This window comes from Chenopodium quinoa, unplaced genomic scaffold (genome assembly GCF_001683475.1).
Source record: "Chenopodium quinoa cultivar QQ74 unplaced genomic scaffold, ASM168347v1, whole genome shotgun sequence".
Lineage (NCBI taxonomy): Eukaryota > Viridiplantae > Streptophyta > Magnoliopsida > Caryophyllales > Amaranthaceae > Chenopodium > Chenopodium quinoa.
The window spans coordinates 3735810-3749274 of NW_018743503.1; positions in this window are offsets into that span (position 1 = coordinate 3735810).

The following is a 13465-nucleotide window of genomic DNA, read 5'->3' on the forward strand; positions in this document are numbered from 1 at the left end:
GCTTTTGGAGATCCCTTAGAGTTCACCAACTCAAGTGAAATTCCCAATACCCAATGATGGGTATTTATAGGGAAATGTCCCCAAGATTTCCCATCATCTTTCAATGCGTGATAGTTGGTAAAAGTGCCAAAAGAAAGAATTAAATTAATTCTATATTTAATTAAAATGGTACGGCAATCATCAAACAACAAGTGGCATAAGGTGAATAAGGGGATAGGTGAGGACCACAAGGATAACCCACATGGCCTCCTTTTTCCCCAAGCCACCAAACCCACCAATCACAATAAGGAAAGACCGGTCAATGACCTTGGGCAACAAGGAATGGCCGGTTAAGGCCTTTGTGGCTTCGGTTGGGCTAGCCTGCACGCACCGCAGGCCTACCGCTAGCTAGCTGGGCTGCTATGCACTGATGGTTGGCTTGCCGCAAACCCAACGGCCTTCCCCGCAAGCACCAACAAACCTCGCTAGCTAGCGCGCTGCTAGGCTAGCAAGCCATGCGGGCGCGAGCTTGCAACAGCATTAGGCTGCCTAGCATGTTGCGCCTTGCATGGCAGCTGGTGGTTTAGTGTAAGCGCCATGCACTCGGCCAGAAATCCTAGCTTGTGCGTGCGTGCACCAAGCTGGGCTTGCGGCCATTGCTGGCCCTGTGGCATGAACCTAGGCTAGCCATGCTAGCCTAACTAGCCCTCGTATGGCTAGAAAATTGCAAGGCTAGGATTTTCGTGCACGTTCACTTGTTGTTTGACTGATTTTTCTGTCTAGTCAATTCCTAAATTCTACTCGACTTTTGACGCTCGTCTTTGACGCTCTAAGCTCGGAATCCGACGTCTTAGTACGTAAAATTTCTATTGACTCATTTAATCCTTCGGATTAATTCGTCGCTTCGGTTTAGTTACAGGATTGGGTGTGACCCGAAGGGTTCAGTCAAGATTAAGCTGTAATATTAATTATACATTAATATTACTGATCGAAAGCGGCCTCCAACTAGGCATTCCGATCACTTGACCTCACTGAATAATTAGCTTTCCTAATTAATTCCAAACCCTTTATCGGAATAATACACTTGTTCGAAAGACACCATTCCTTTCAATATCCCACTTGTCGTTCCGGACAAGTGTGTTTTTTGTGGATAGCCTGTTTCCTATGTCACTTAATGTCTCTTCTGAACTATAAGGTAAGATTTTCGTCATCCTTATTACGTCCAGAAGTGTTTCTCGATTTCCGAGTTCGACTGTCAATAAGAAGATGATTTCTAAAATCCATTTAAGCACAACCATGCATTTTCACAGTTTCGCTCTTCGAGAGGCCTTGTAAACAACAAAGGCATGTTCCCTATTGTTAATAGGGGGACATTCCCAGTCTTGTATAATTATCTTCCGTTACTAAGAGGACCTAGTCGCCCGAGTGTTGCCATTATAATCCCCTTTTACGGCAGACGTTTGACGACATCAAAACGAACCAGTACTCAAACAAGAGAACATACAATACTCATGGTCGAGGAAAAAGGTTCCGACAGCTGTAATGAGAAATATACTTATGACAATTTAAAATCAGAGCCAATCTCCAACGTGCCTGATTCCCATTGCCTCAACGTGCTTGTTGGGCTTCACTTGAGGCAAAGGTTTAGTGAGTGGATCAGCTACATTGTCGTCCGTCCCAATCTTACAAATTATGATTTCACCTTTGGACTTCCATTCCCTTATCATGTGAAATTGCCTTTTAACATGTTTGACCTTCTGATGTTCCGTTGGCTCCCTGGCCTGAGCAATAGCTCCAATCTTATCACAATAAAGGTCTATCGGACCCTTGATGGAGGGTACAACATCAAGTTCACTGATGAACTTACGAATCAAAACTTCCTCCTTAGCTGCTTCTGGACCTGCCAAGTATACGGCTTCAGTTGTAGAATCTGTAGTGGTGCTTTGCTTAGCACTCTTCCAACTAAACGCTCCACCATTAAGGAAGAATATGTACCCTGACTGCGACTTGGAGTCGGTATAACCTTAAACAACCAAATCATTACTACCACCATAGACCAGAAACTTGTCCTTGTTCCTTTTCAGGTACTTTAGCATATTCTTGGCCTGCGCCACTCCTGGGTCAGATTGGTATCAGCTCGTAGCACTCAAGGAATACGATACATCCGGCCTAGTACATATCATGGCATACATGATTGATCCAATAAGCGAAGCATATGAAATCTGGTTCATCCTCTCTCGCTCATCAGGTGTCTATGGACACTGCTTCTTGCTGAGAGTTATGCCATGTGACATGGGTAGGTGCCCTCTTTTGGCCCCTTCCATGTTGAATCGAGCCAGTACCTTATCAATATAAGTACTTTGGCTCAATCCAATCATCCTTTAGATCTATCCCGATAGATCTTGATGCCCAATATGTACTGTGCCTCTCCCAAGTACTTCATTGAAAAAACACATTCCAAGCCAAGTCTTTACAGACTCCTACATTGGAATGCTGCTTCAAATGAGCAATATGTCATCGACATATAAGACGAGGAATGTGATGTACTCCCACTAACCTTCTTGTAAACACAAGATTCATTTGGATTCTTTATAAAACAAAACTTACTAATGGCTTCATTGAATCGCAGATTCCAACTTCTGTTTGCCTACTGTAGCCCACAAATGGACTTTTTAAGCTTGCATACCTTCCCAGCATTGCTTGAATCAATAATACCTTCTGGTTGTGTCATGTACACAGTTTCTTCTAACATCCATTTGCCATATTTCATAATCATAGCATGCAGCAATTGCTAGGATAATCCAAATTGACTTAAGCATGGAGACTGATGAAAAGGTTTCATCATAATCAATGGCGTGAATTTTCCTGTAACCTCTTGCCACCAATCTAGCTTTGTATTTAGATACATTTCCATCTTTGTTGGTTTTAACCTTGAAAATACATTTGCAACGGATAGGTGTGTAACCTTCGAGCAAATCAACCAAGTCCCAGACTTGATTATTAAAAATGGAGTCCATTTTGGATTTCATGGCCTCTTGCCATTTTGCAGAGTCGGGGCTCGTCATAGCTTGTTTGTACGTCGCTTGCTCACCTCTACCATAATTAGGATGTCTTTATCTTTGGTTAAGACAACACCGAGGTATCTGACTGGTTGAGATCTTGGCCGTTGCGACCTACGTAGGGTAATAGGTTGAGCACTTTGATTGTCAGTTTTGTCAGGTTGACTTTGTTGCTCGTCCTCTCGAACTTCATCGAGTTCGATTTTCCTCCCACTTGTCATTTTGGAAAGGTGTTCCTTCTCCAAAAAGACACAATCACGAGCAACAAACACTTTGTTCTCGGATTTGTTGTAGAAGTAATACCCTTTAGTTTCTTTTAGGTATCCCACAAAGAAACACTTGTCTGATTTTGTGTGAAGTTTATCAGAGATTAACCTCTTGACATATGCTTCGCAACCCCAAATCTTAAACAACCGTGGAGGTTTCTTAGTCCATAATTCATATAGAGTCTTTTCGACAGCTTTTGACGGAGCTCGGTTCAGTATTAGTGCCGCGATTAGAAGTGCGTGTCCCAAGAAAGAGATAGAAAGATCACTAAGACCCATCATTGATCGGACTATGTCTAACAAGGTTCGATTCCTCCTCTCGGACACTCCGTTCCATTGTGGGGTTCCGGGAGGTGTTAATTATGAGAGAATGCCATTTTCTTTCAGATGATCGTCAAATTCGTGGCTCAAATACTCGTCACCTCGATCCGATCGAAGTGCTTTGATTTTCTTGCCATGCTGATTTTCTATTTCACTCTGAAACTCTTAGAATTTCTTACAAGATTCAAATTTGTTCGACAAAAGGTTGACATAACCATATCTACTATAGTCGTCCGTGAAGGTGATGAAATATCGATAACCATGCCTTGCGGGTGTACTCATTGGTCCACATACATCCGTATGTATAAGACCCAATAAGTCACTAGCCCTTTCTCCTAATGACTCTAAGTCGAATGTGTCAAGAATACCTTCATGAAGAAGTTTCTTGATGCGTTTGAAGTTGATGTGGCAAAGACGACAATGCCACAAGTAGGTTTGATTCGACTCAATGATCTTAGCCTTTTTTGTGGTATCATTAACATTTGTCTATTCACATATAAAATATGTAATCTAATAGAACATATAAGCAAGACATTCATAACAACCATTGTTATAGTCTTACGATCAAATAACCCGGCGTCGAACGCCATAGATCAAAATATGTTCAAAACATAATAAACAAGAATTAGTTCATTACATGCCAAAGACAAATGATGTGCCTACAAACACGACGGAAAGACCATCTTCATCGTCCGCTCGTAGTTGCACATCCACTTATGAAGCCCTTATCACTTGGTCCCTGAAAATGGGAGCATAAAGTGAGTTAACCATGGTATCCAATACCTATGAATAGCTTTATACACAAGTGTTATGAAGATACCTGAGGTAAATGAAATATTCCTCTCCTCTTCATCCCTTTGGAAGATCTTGCAGTCCCTCTTGTAGTGGCCTTTCCCACCACAATAGAAGCATCACATCTTTGCTTTGTTCTTGAACTCCTTCTTCTTTGCTCTCAAGGGCCTTTTGGTTGCTCCATAGGAGCTGGCTTGGCGTAGTAGCTACAACACATCTCTTAAAGAGTGTGACTCCTTTCACGCAGCTATATGCAACCTAATTGCATCATAGCCCGAGTGGAGTGAAGCAAGCAAGATATGACCTGCCATCTCATCCTCCAATAGGATTCCGAGAAGCTCTATGCGCTTGAAGATCCTAGTCATTCTAAGCACATGAGGTTGGAGGGGCATACCGGGTCTCAACTTGGTGTTGTAGACCCTTGACCAAAGCCGGTACGTCTCCTTAGCAAGGCAACCCTTTTCCGGTGGCTTTATCTTCATGTTTGAGAGTGACCTAGTCACATCAAACACAAGTCCATCATAGTTGCCATTGAGACTCTTGGTGACTCTCACATTGACAATGTCCTCAAGTGCTTTGAGGAACATGTCCGGAAAATAGGAGGAGAACTTTTCCTTCCATTCTTTCGGGATGGAATCATCCTTTAGTCGTGAGACTTTCTTGCAATTGGAAGACCATGCATCATGAGTTTCATCACTCATGATATGCTTAGAGAAGAAGCTTGGAATGGCAGTATCAAGAATGTACTCCATGGAACAATTCCGAAGAGTTTTCCGGAGTTCCTCTTCCCATTCCTTGAAGTTTTCCAAGTTTAGGCTAAGAGCCAACTTGTCGGGGAGTTCCGGGCACAGAGTTGTTTTTTGAGTTATTTGTAGACATGATCTGCAATTGAAAGAATTTGAAATGAAAAACCATTCATAAAACCAATAAGTTTGATTTTTAAAGCATACAAGCAAATTTTTAATCTTATTGAGCATTTTATCCACGCATTAATATTTGTCCGTTTTATGCGAGAATAAAACGATTCCAAGATCCCAAAAATCAAAAAGTGATTAAGCATGCTTCGCCTTGTCTGAACACTTAGTATTTTAGGGTAAACAATCCAATTGCTAATATCTCTAAGGTACTCTTGGTTTGATAAAATGTCGCATCTAAGGCTTCCTTGACGTATTATCTCCATTGCCACGACATTTAAGGAATCCTTACTGATATCGTTGAGTTTAACCAAGACCAACTTGTATACTTGGTATACCTTACGTTCCTAGGTAAGTTGTGATGCCTCGCTTTGGTGTAGCCCATCACTACGTGCATTAGTTCGGTAAGTGTTGTTCTTGGAATGTCAAATTTGGCTCAATTTTATAGGGACCTAGGGTTTCTATGTTGGTTGATTTAAGTGAACTTAATTAATCATCGCAACATTCGAAATCCTAAACATGCATCTATGATACCATTTATTCATATATAAACATAATTATTTATATGGAAAACATAAGTAAGAGATGTATTTGGCAACTAGCATGACCCCTTGAGTCTTCAAGTCTTCAAGGGTCTTCGTTGCATCCTCTTGGCTTGTCTTCTAAGTAACGCCGTCTTCAAGAAATCTACACCAATATGCAACTACTAGCTATTATGATTAGGAAAAATCTAAATATTAAGGTACAAAAGTACGCAACGGTACGCAGACCGTATTTAGATTTATAAAATTACATAACGGATTGCAATCCGTATTTACTATCCTAATTGGGCCCCACTAGTTGCCATTTTCACAAAACCTGTGATACAATATACATTCCATTCCTCCATTCACTTTGTGAATGGCCCATGCATTTTACAACGTAAAACAAGTAACAATGCATAACACGCGCAAACTAGTAACTAACTTAGGTGGTTAATCCGATTAACGTGCCTAATTAAAACTAGTCAAAGTTGTTAACCGATTATGTGATTAAAACGCAATAAAATTTGCGTAAGTAATTTACAAAGCTCCCACTAAATTCCGCATCTAACTTAATTAATCCAATTAATTAAGTCGGTTAACCCAAATTTTGCAAAGTTATTTTGCAATTGCCGGCAAAACCAAGGCATAGCCTCATTAGATAATTAAATAAATTAATTAAAACGGTAAAAAACGCAAAATTGTATAGCCCCTCGTTTCCCGAGTGCCTAGCACCTAGCCCTGAGGCTCGGTGTGCTAGGCACCAAGGTGCGGCTGCCATGCGTGGCTGCTACCCCTCGCACACCCCTTGCTGCGCCAAGCACGTGGGAGTTACTGACAGCATCGCTTGCGCGTGATGCTGGCCAGATCAGCTTGCTTGCGTGCAAGTAAGACGTGTCCTCAAAGGCCCTAGAGTGTATGGGGTTGCTAGGCACCAAGGCCTTGACATTGCATGCATGGGTGCTGGCATGCCTAGCTAGCAGCGCATGCCACACATGCTAGCAGCAGCAGCCTCGCAGCATGCTGCGCATGCTAGCACGTTGCTGGCGCTGGCTCGCCTGATAGCACTCGCAAGCCTCGATGCCTGGCAGCACTTGCGGGTAGTCCCCAGCTCCACTAACACCCCACATCACAGTACATACACTCCTATTGTAGCACCAAGTGTGCACCATGCTCGAACACACTACACAATAGCGCACCATCGTAGCATGGCAGCCCACACACGCACCTTGGCAGCCACATGTGGGCTGCGTGAGTAGCCCAACTAGCCGAAAGGGTGTGTGTTTGGGCTGTCTTTGCCTTGATTTGTGTGCACTCATCTCGGGATTAAATCCCGATTTATGTGTGATAAAAAAAATTAACTCTAAATTTATTTTAGAACCAATATTGAGTAAAATGAAAATAAAACAAGTCCAACTTAAATAAATTCAATTTTAGTGCACAAACCAAAATCAATTCAAGGACCATTCTTTACATTATTTTTGGTTCATCTTGATGCTACGAAATTGAAGGACTATACTCACAATTAATTTAACCATACATAAATTGATAATGAGATTTGACAAAATTAAAGGGGCTGGAAAAATGAACCCATTCATTAATGAAAAATTCCTAACACTAACTTGTGTAAAGATTGAAAAATTACATCTTCCAATATGAAGATCAATTAAATTTCAATCACAAGTTTTGAACTTTCAAGACTTTAATCAACTCAAAATGTTTAAATTCAATAATTAGTTCAACATGGAATTTAGAATGTAAAGTTCCAACCAAATAAACAGTTAAAGATTGGATCTTTAACATTTTTAGGGACTTCAAAATTACAAATTCACCATAAACATTCACACTTGAAGCAATTAATTTGCAAAGATGTGAAATTGCAAGTTTATGTGAAAAAGAACTCACCAAATTAAGCACCAAGTATGACATCATAAACATGCTTAATAAGGTTTTTTATTGCAGTAGATTAATGATGTGACCATACACATAATCTACCATTAACATGCCATAATTAATCAAGGTTTAAAGATTTAAAATTTTTCGTCAAATACGAAAAACCCCTCGAAAACATGTTTTTGGGTGGATTTTGGCTTCTGGATAGCCCTCGAAAAAAGTCAAAAACGATTTAGAACTCAATTCCACCCAAAAATCACCAATTAGAAAGCAAAACCAGAAATTTAAATCCATTTTTGGGTCGAAACCTGGGTTCGTGAGCCAAAATTAGTATAAATACGAGATTAAAACTAATTTAAAACGAGCTTTTAATCTAATTAGAAAGCAAAACCAGAAATTTAAATCCATTTTAAATCACCTCAATTAATTATTAGTTACAATAATTAAAATGAGCGCGACTCCGATACCGCTGTTAGGTTTCGTAGTATCCGACACTACGCGGAATGAAACCCGCCCAAGACACGCACACTAATTAGTGTAACTAAACATGCAATCACATAATTAAACAACAAAAGAGAGAGAAGATAAAAGACGATCTTACCCTCAACGTGTGCTTCGCTCGCTTAAGAGATCTTACTTGAAAGCTGTAGCTTCGCATGTGCATAAGCCTCTGACGGCTCGCACCCTCGATCCGACCCGAGCGGTCTCTACCCCGAAGGTTAGTCGGGGCTAGACCAAGGAAATACTAGAGTATTACGAACTTAAAGGTTTTCTCACTTATAAGGAGATGCCTTATTGAGTTCAACTCAAGTGCTTCTTCCAAAACACAAAACATGGGTATTTATAGGGAAGGAAGTCTTGATTTCCCATTTCCTATCAATGTGGAAGAATTGCATTTTGCTCAATTTATTTTAAACCAAAAACAAATTAAAATGCAAATGAATCAACAAGTGCCAATTGGCAAATGGTGAGAAAGGGTAGGTGAGGACCACTAAGGAAAGGGGGGGACCAAACACCACTTGCTCCCTAAGCAAGCCACCAAGACCAGTCCCCACTTTGATTGGATACTAGCCCACGCACAGTTGGCTGGAAGCCTTCCTTGGCTGCCAAGGCTGCCCAGCTGGCACCTAGCACCAATGCTGGGTTGGCTGTCCAACTCGCACACGCATGCACGCAGCAAGTAGGCCACGCACGCAATGCAGGCTGCTGCTACTGCGTTGCGTGTGCTGTGCAATGTACGTGTGTTGGGCGATGCCCAGCTGCTGTGATGCTGCGAGTGTCTAGGTGCGAGGCCCAACATGCTAGCACGCTAGCACGCATGGCGTGCCAGTTGCTAGCTTGCTTGCACCCACGAGCACCAGCCTCGAAAGAATACTCGGCCAGCAAGCCTAGCACGCCTATGCATGATTAAGCCAATGCAAGGCTAAGCCAATGCAAGGCTACGGCTTAGCTTGTACATGTCGCTTGCTTGATTTCTCGTCTCGTTTTCTAAATTTGACTTGACTTATGACGCTCGGTTTCGACGCTCTAAGCTCGATATCCGACGTCTTTGTTCGTAATACTCTAAGGACTCATCTAATCCTTCGGATTGATTCGTCGTCTCGAATTGGTTACTCGATTGGGGTGCGACAAGAAGGGTTCAGTCAAGATTAAGCTGTAATATTAATACATTAATATTACTGATCGGAAGCGGCCTCCATCTATACATTCCAATCGCTTGACGTCACTGAAGAATTAGCTTTCTAATAATTCCGAACCCTCTATCAGAATAATACACTTGTTGGAAGGACACCATTCCTTTCACTGTCAATAAGCAGATGATTTCTAAAATCCATATGAGCACAGCCATGCATTTTCACAGTCTCGCTCTTCGAGAGGCCTTGTAAACAACAAAGACATGTTCCCTATTGTTAATAGGGGGACATTTCCAGTCTTGCATTGATAGCTTCCCTTATTAAGAGGCCCTAGCCGCCCGAGTGATGCCTTTATAATACCCTTGTATGGCAAACGTTTGACAACATCAAAGCGGACTAGTACTTAATCAAGAGAACTTACAATACTCATGGTTGAGGAAAGAGGTTCTGATAGCCATAATGAGTAATATACTTATGACAATTTTTAAATCTCTTAAAGTATTCTCATACGTCGATCCAGTATAGTTCCAAACCATTACCTGTGCAAATGATTTATGTCATTCTTGTCCTTGTAGCACAAAAAACAGTGCTGTAAATCATACTACACACTACTCTCACGCGATTATTAGTCGTCCAACTTTCAAATGACCTTGATCAGGGATAATTTCGATATGATATTCAATGTTCACTTAATAGGTGTTTCTTTATCCAAGACTTGTCTAGATACCCTATTTTGAATATCGTCAAATCGTATGGACTTATTATTTAATTCTAAACCACAATTAAATAGTTTGAGGAATAATTAGTAAAATTTATTCCACTATGAAACTTTTCAACATTTCATCATATGATAAATGATTTTCACCAAATGTTTTAAGTGTAATACTCTTTACAAAACATTTATTGAAATCACACCCATATCTAATATGCTTGATTTCTTTTATGCAATTGTGAATGTTGTGGTTCACTTATTGCATAGGTTTAGTTATGATTGAAAGGAATGGTGTCCTTCCAACAAGTGTATTCTTCCGATAGAGGGTTCAAAATTATTACGGAGCTAATTCTTCAGTAAGGTCAACTGATCGGAATACCTAGGTGGAGGCCGCTTCCGATCAGTAATATCAATGTACAATTGATGTTACAACTTAATCTTAACTGAACCCTTTGGGTCGAACCCAATCGAATCACCGATCCGAGACGACAAATTAATCCGAAAGGATTTAATGAGTCAGCAGAGTTTTACGAATACATACGTCGGATATCGAGCCTAGGGCGTCGAGACCGAGCGTCGCAAAATCACAAAGCGACAAGTATAAATGTAGCCGTAGCACCACAATGGTCTAACCATGTGGATGCTAGGCTAGTTCAAGCTAGCATGCACCTAGCATGGCTAGGCGCAAGCCTAAGCACGCTAGGTGTGCTAGGAGCACCATCGCAGCCTAGGTGCACCATCGCAGCCTAGGTGTGCCATGGCAGCCTATCGCAAAGCACCACAAGCCCCAGGCAGCACATCGCAGCTAGCAGCGTGCTAGCCTGGGTGCGCATGGCAGGCTATCGCAAGCACCACAAGCACTAGGCAGCCCATCGCAGCTAGGCACTAGCGCATATGCATGTGCGTGTGTGTGTGCCTCGCACCAAGCATAGTAGTGCTAGGCACTGGTTGATGCGTGTGCGAGCGTTGCGTGGTGCGTAGCGTGTTGCGTGCGTGCTGCGTAGCATGCTGCGTGTTGCGTGGTGCGTAGCACGATGCGAAGGAAGGAACCAGCATGCGTGGCTCGCTAGCAGCACGCATGCTGGTTGTGCTAGCAATGGTGCGCAAGGTAAGTGTACGTGCTAGCTTGTGCGTGGGCTGCTCGGGGCCAGTGCCAGCACTATGTGCTAGCAGCGCCCAGCGCCAGCACACAACACCAGCACCAGCCCAGCAGTAGCACGCACTAGCTGGCTGGCTGGGGTGCTGGGCAGCAAGGCAGTGCTAGCTGGCAGCCCTAGCTGGCACGCTAGCTAGCAGCCAGCTAGCCTTGCTTGACCCGGTTATATGCATGGGATGTGGGGACCAAATCAAGGCCTTGGGGAGCACATATGGTCCCCCACCTAACCTTGGCAACAGTCTTTTGCATATGATCATGCCACTTGTCGAAATGTGATTAACTTGATTATTTATTTAATTTGGAAATTAAATAAATCATTGTATTTCAACACTCCCACATTGGTGGAGGATGAAAAATCAAGGGCTCATTTCCCTATAAATATCAAGCTTGGGTATTGGGAAATGAACAACCTGAGTGGAATTAAAAAGGCAACTCCAAGTAAGAGTAAACCTTTGATTCGTAAAACTCATAGTTATTATTTTGTCCGGGTCTTGACTAACCTTAAGACTTAGGACGCTCGGGTCGGGTCGAGGGTACGATCCGTCAGAGATCTCGTGTTTTCGGGATTTTAAAGTAAGAGCTCTTTGGGAGCGAAGCATGCGACAAAGGTATAATTCTTGTTCTTAATCTTGTTTGATTAAGTTTAATATGCTTGTTAATTGTTTTAATTAAGGGGCGGGTCTTGGCGGGTTTCTTTCCGCGTAGTGTCGGGTCACTACGAAACCCTACAGCGGTATCGGAGCCACTCTCCTTTTAATTTTTGCAATTATTTTTTAATTAAGGTGTTTAAAAGAATTTATTTTTCTGGTTCATGTTCTTCTAATTAGATTAGATGCTTGTTTTAATTAATTTTAAAACTCGATTTTATTTTCAATTTGGTTGTGGAACCCAGATTTTGGCTCAAAAATTGTGATTTTTGGGTGGAATCGACATTCTGGAACAGATTCAACCCTTTTAGGGTTGTCCAGAAGCCAAATTCGAACCAGAAACCCAATTTGTCTGGGGTTTTTCGTTTTTCAACGAAAATTTTAATTCTTTTAAGCCTTGATTAATGCAAGCATTACAAGGTTAGATTAAATGCTCATTTGCATCACTAATCTACTGGTTTTAAAATATCCTTAAGCATAATAATGGAGTTTTTATTAGTGCTTAAGTTGATGTACCAATTTTTCACATAAACTTGTTTTTCACAAATTTTGCAAATAAATTGCAATAAAGTTCTAATATTTAAAGGTTAGATTAAAGTTCTCATGTAATGTTAAAGTTCTAATATTTAAAGGTTTAAATGATTGGAACCCTAACCCTAAATTCCATGTTGAACAAAGTTTGGATTTCTCATGTTTCGTTGATTAAAATCCATCAAGTTCAATTACTTGTGAGTAAAATTTGATTAATCTTCGTATTGGAAGATGTAATCTTGGTATTTTACACAAGTATGCAAGTTGGAAAATTTTTATCATTGGATGGTTAATTTGTTTTTCCAACTCCCATTTGTCAAACCCATTATCAATTTGCATATTGGCAAGATTAATTATGGACATAGCTCATTTTATTTTAAGCATAAAGTTAGACCTAATTTTGTTCGAAATTGAAATTTTGGATAATTTAGGCTTGTGCACCAATAAAATAAATTTTATTTAAGTAGGACTTAATTTTATTTTATTTTATTTTCCCTTAAATTAATTCTAAAATGTAATTTAGAATTATTATTGTCACACACAAATCGGATTAAAAATTCCGAGTAAAATGCACGCAAATCGATGCAAAATCGCAAACGTCACCAAGGCTAGCCGGGCAGCCTAGCAGCCCACATGTAGGCTGCCTATGGTGCGCGCATGGCTAAGCATCAATGTTGCGTGGATGTGTGGCGAGGGGTGCTATGGTTGGGCTTGGGCAGTGGCCTTGGCTGCTGGGTGCTTGGAGGCGCTGCTGGGCAGCGTGGTAGCAAGCACCAGCCAGCCCCCACTTGCTGCCAGGCGCCAACATGCATGGTGCTGGTGAGCGTAGTGTGCTATGCTGGGCGCACCAAGCGCCAGCCAACCCCTTCAATGCTGCTAGTGCGTGTGAAGCGTGAGCTGCTGGCGAGCTTGTGCTGCTGCTGGGCAGCGAGGCAGCAAGCCCCAGCCAGTCAGCCCACTGCTGCCTAGCAGCCATGGTGCGCCATGCATCATAGGATGGGGCCTTGTTGCTTAAGTTTGAGCTATGATTTTGCGAAAAT